This window comes from Macaca fascicularis, chromosome 10 (genome assembly GCF_037993035.2).
Source record: "Macaca fascicularis isolate 582-1 chromosome 10, T2T-MFA8v1.1".
NCBI classification, from domain to species: Eukaryota; Metazoa; Chordata; class Mammalia; order Primates; family Cercopithecidae; genus Macaca; species Macaca fascicularis.
The window spans coordinates 40,564,429-40,570,000 of record NC_088384.1 but is presented as its reverse complement, the minus strand read 5'-3'; positions in this window follow the sequence as shown (position 1 = coordinate 40,570,000).

Below are 5,572 nucleotides of genomic sequence, written 5' to 3'. Positions count from 1 at the left end.
GCCTTCCCATCCGCTAGGACGTCGGGCCCGGCCCAGCGGGATCCTCCCCCAACTCGGAAGGGGGAGGCGCGGGCCACAGTAGACGACGAGCCGCGCGCTCGGCCCCCACCGCGGGGTCCGGCGGAACCCTCACTGTCCCCCCACCTCATCCCGTCGAGGCGGGGACAGCGGAGGAGGAGGGTTCTCTGCAGGCGAGTCGCTACGGCAGCGCTACCACAACACAGAGAGAGGCGGCGGGCCGGGGGATCCGGTACCCCAAGGCACACCTCTCGGATCGCTAGAGAAGGCTTTCTCACCGAGGGTGGGTCACGCTCCCCACCCGCCAGTCGCCCCTCGTCGGGCCCGCAGAGGCACTCAGGGACGCCTGGGGAAGGGAGGGGGCCTGCGGCGCGAGAAGAAACCTGCGGCAACCTTGAGCGTTTGCGGTCAGGGCAGGGGCCCGGCCGGCGCGCGTGCGCACAGCCCCCAAGGCCCCCCGCCGTCCACCCACCTCCTTTCTGTGAGGCAAGGCGCCTCCAGTTAACCCACACACGACCGATCGGAGGCAGAACGGCAGCCCCTCGGCGGCCGGCCGGCGCACGCGTGGCCGGCCCGAGCCCACCGCAACCGCTCACACGGCCCGCGCTCACCCGCCAGAGGGGAGCACGGGACGTGCGCTCGCCAGACCAGGCGGCGCCCTTCCCCGCGTGGGAGGGGCGCGTCTCACTCAACCGCCTCGACCCGCACAGCCAACGCGCTCCCTCAGGACCCACGCGCGGACACCACGGCGGCGACCGGAGGAGGGGGCGCTGGGGGCGGGAGCGACACACCACCGCTCGGCCTCGGGCACCTGAGAGACAGCCCGGGGCGCTCCAGGAGCACCGCAAAGGCCCAGGCGGAGCCAGCGCTCGTGCAATACCCGAGAGGGCAGCACGGCGGGCCAGCGGGACAGCACCCCCACCGCCGCGGAGGGGGGCGGCCCACGAGGCGACGACCACAAGAGGCGAAAGCGAGGGGTGCCTGCTGCGTCAGAGGACCCCCGCCGACCCACGCCGGACGCCACGAGGCAGGCGGCGGGGTCGGGACAGCGAGGTCGGGCCGGGTTCCGCACCCCAGTGCCTCCCAACGCACCGCCCACAGGCGGGGATGGGAGACGGGGGAAACCCCGCGGGCGGGACGAGAAGAACGGGTCTCATTCACCACGAATGCCCGCCCCTCGCCCGTCGCGGCTCGGTCCCGGCCCGGGAGAGCGTGACATCACCACATCGATCAGGGAAAGCATCCCCGGAGCAGGGTCGGCCGGCCAGCCACAGCCTCCCCAGAGGCCAGCGAGCAGATCAGCCTGGCCATCCCCAGCCCCAGGACAGGGGCGGCAGACAACCCGGCAGAGACGAGGAATGCCTGACACGCACGGCACGGAGCCAGCGGGAGTGGGGTTGTCACGGCCGCCCCAGGTGCCCGCAGCGGGGAGCGCACGGTGGCACGGTAAGCCCGCGCCACCTTCCCCGCCGCCCCCAGGTGGGTCAGAGACCCGGACCCAAGGCGGCACCGGGAGCTGGGACGCTCGGATGCATGAGAGACCGGGCACACGGGCCCCAGCAGGCGGCTCAAGCACGAGCAGGGCCGGCTAGCCGGGTCACCGGGAGGCCGAAGACCCGCGACGCATCCAAGAGACCCAACCTCTCCAGCGACAGGTCGCCAGAGGACAGCGTGTCAGCAATAACCCGGTGGCCCAAAATGCCGGCTCGGAGTGAAACATATACCTCCCCAGGAGACAGGAGGTCGAGTCACCGACCACGCCGCCGGCCCAGGGAACCCGCGACACGGGCATCTGTCCCCAAAATCGCCACCATCGCAGCCAGACACGGAGCACCCAGGGCCCTCTGGTCGACCCCAGGACACACGCCGGAGCAGCGCCGGGCCAGGGACGTCCTCCCGGCCACCCGTGCCACGCAGGGGCCGGCCCGAGTCTCCAGAGCGAGACTCGGAAGCGTTTTCGGCCGTCCCCTCGTACGACCGGGACACACGAGGGACCGAAGGCCGGCCAGGTGTGACCTCTCGGGCCGCACGCGCGCTCAGGGAGCGCTCTCCGACTCCCCACGGGGACTTGCAAACAACAGGTCACGGCAGAGGGACCGCTCCCCGGCACCCGGGGGACGAGGCAGGACGGTCCCCGGCTCCCCACGGGGACTTGGAGAAAAAATTCGGCCGCTGCCTCAGACGGCCAGGATGCGCGCGGGCCCGCGACCGGGCCGGGAAGGGTGTCCCCAGCCTCCCGCCCCAAGCCCGGTGGGTCCCCGCGGGTCGCGGGTCAGGCCTCGGGAGCCGCGGCGTGCTGGTCGACCAACCCCGGCAGCCCCACACCCGGCTCTGGCCCGAAAGCGCAGCGACAACCTCTCCCCACATAAGCCTGCACGCCTGAGCTCTGACTCACAAGTGACGCGCCAGAGCTCTGGCGCGACCGGGACAGCCCGGCTGACGACCGCGGTCTTTCCGGAGCTCTGCCTAGCTCACAGCGGGGACGGTCCCCTCCCTCGGCAGCTGCCACCGCAGCTCCGGAAGCCAAGGGAACGATATAAAAGCGGCCGCCAGATGGAGTCCGACAACCGTCGCGAACGTCACCAAGACAGATCCGGATGGCAGGCCGGCCCGCGGACCGCAAAACCGAAACCGTGAGTCGAGAGACGCTATCCCGAGGCCGAAAACGCAGCCCCTGTACCCCAACCCCACAGAAACGGTCCCCAAACCCTGTCTCTGCATGGACCGCGACACAGTCAGAAGACAACCCACGGCGTGTGGATGTTCGGAGAGGCATCTCGGTGGGAGAAACAACAAGCAAGGACTCGGTCGCGGGTCGTTGAGGACACAGGGAGACACAGAATGCGTAGGCTCTTCCTGAATCCAGACAGAGAAGGAGGGAGGGAGGGAGGGAGGGAGGGAGGGAGGGCGGGCGGGCGGGCGGGCAGGCAGGCAGGAAAACATAAAGAAGGAAACAGAGAAAGAAAGAAAGGAAGGAAAACCTAAAGGAGAGAAAGGAAGAAAAGAGAAGAGAAGAGAAGACAAATATCAATATAAGTACTTACATTTGTATATAGGTATAACATATAAAACTACATTAAAATAGAAAAAAATTTATATGCATACACATGAATAAACAGATAAAAATGAATAAATAAAAAATAAGGTAACATAACATAAGCAAATAGGCCAGGCGCGGTGGCTGACGCCTGTGATCCCAGCACTTTCAGAGGCTGGGGGAGAGAGAGAGAAAAAAAAATGAAAGAAAGAAAGAAAGAAAGAAAGAAAGAAAGAAAGAGAGAGAGAGAAAGAGAGAGAGAAAGAAAGAAAGACAGAAAGAAAGAAGAAAGAGAGAGAGAGAGGGAGAAAGACAGCGAGAAAGAAAGGCGAGAGAAGAAAGAAAAAAAAAAGAAAGAGGAAAGACAGGAAGAAAGACAAAGCAAGAAAGCAAGATAACAAGACAGCAAGAAAGCACGACAGAAAGAGAGAAAGAGACAGAAAGAAAAAGCAAGAAAGCAGCAGAGAGAGAGAGAGAGAGAGAGCGCGCGAGCGCGAGCGAGCGAGCGAGCAATCGAGAGAGAGAGAGAGAGAGAGAGAGAGAGAGAGAGAGAGGAGGAGGAGGCGGCGAGGCGAGGCGAGGCGAGGCGAGGCGAGGCGAGGCGAGGCGAATCTACCTGCTTTCACTACATGTGGGGAGAATCAGGAAAGCCCCCACTAACAACAAGGCCTGAAGTGGAGCTGCCATCTCTGAAATCCGAGCAGAAGAGTCCACACGGGTTAAAGACACGAAGAAAGTCAGGGAAACAACTGCTCAAAGAGAAGAACAATCTGGCCCAGCCAGGGTCTGTCTCCTGAAGTTGTGTGGGCAACGAGGGAGTGGGACGGAGGGAGGGAGTGGGACGGAGGGAGGGAGGGAGGGAGGGCCTCCGAGGCTCGTGTCAAACAATAAATGATAATAAAATAAAAGGAAGTTAAAAAAAAAAATTGCGCATCATTCGTAGCATCACTGACGCCTCGAAAGGCGAGAGGCATGTGTTTATGTCACTGTGGGACTGTTTTCTTTTTTCTTTTTTTTTCTTCTTCCCTCTTTTCCCGGAAACTCACTTTTTAATTATTTCATTTTCCTTTTCTTTTTTTTTTTTAATTTTTAATTTTACTTTCATTTTTACTTTTATTTTTAATTGTTTGAGAGGTTGTCTCCCTCTCTCGCCCAGGCTGGTGTACAGTGGCGCGATCTCGGCTCACTGCAACCTCCGCCTCCCAGGTTCAAGTGATTCTCCTGCCTCAGCTCGGCCTCCCGAGTAGCTGAGATTACAGACGCGCACGACCATGCCCGGCTAATTTTTGGTATTTTGACTAGAGACGGACGGGGTTTCACCATACTGGCCCTGCTGGTCTGACCACCTCGTGATCCAGCGATCCACCACCCTCGGCGTCCCAAAGTGCTGGGATGACAGGCTTGAGCCACCGCGCCGGGCCTAGTTATTCCTTTTATTTTATTTCAAATTTTTAATTGTACGTATGCATGTATGCATGTATGTATGTATGTATGCATGCATGCATGCATGTATCTATCCTTTTTTTTTTTTTTTTTTGAGACGGACAGAGAGAGACAGTGAGAAACAGAGAGAGAGAGAGAGAGAGAGAGAGAGAGAGAGAGACAGACAGACAGAGAGAGAGAGAGAGAAACAGACGGGGGGGAAGAGAGAGAGAGAGAGAGAGAGAGAGAGAGAGAGAGAGACCAACAGACAGAAGGACAGGCAGAGAAAGAGAGTAAGACAGAAGACAGACACAGGGACACAGGGAGAGAGACAAGCGGGGGGGGGGGAGAGAGAGAGAGAGAGAGAGAGAGAGCTCCCAGACATCACGAAGCCGTTTCAATGACATATTCTCTCTGGTCTTTGTCTGGGGATATTCAGTTTTTCACCGTAGGCCTCAAGGGCTCCCAGATGTCCCTTTGGAATCTCTACAAAGAGAGTGTCTCCAACCTGCCTAATCAAAAGAAAGGTGTAACTCTTTAGGATGAGTCCACACATCGCAAAGCAGTTTCTCAAATACATTCTTTCTATTTTTCATCTGGGAATATTCGGTGATTCACCATAGGCCTAAAGGGACTCCCAAAAATCCATTCAGAGAGACTGCCCAAAAAAAGTGTTTCTAACCTGATGAATCCAAAGAATGGTGTATCGCTAAGAGATCAATCTACGCATCACAAATCAATGTGACAGATAGCCTCTCTCTGGTTTTAATCTGTGGATAGTCTGTTTTCCAACGTAGGCCTCAATGGGTTTCCAAATGTCCCCTCACAGATTCTACGGAAAGCGTGTTTCCAACCTCCTGGTTCAAAAGAATTATCCGTTCGAGGTGAATCCACACGTCAAAAAGCAGTTTCACCAGCAGCAGTTTTTCTCCTTTTCCTCTGGGGATGTTCACTTTCACCAGGAGCCACAAAGGGCTCCCAAATGTCCCTTCGAAGATTCTGCAAAGAACTGCTTCCAATCGGCCGCGTGCAGCGGCTCACGCCTGTCATCCCAGCATTTTGGGAGGCAGAGGCGGGTGGATCACCTGAGGTCAG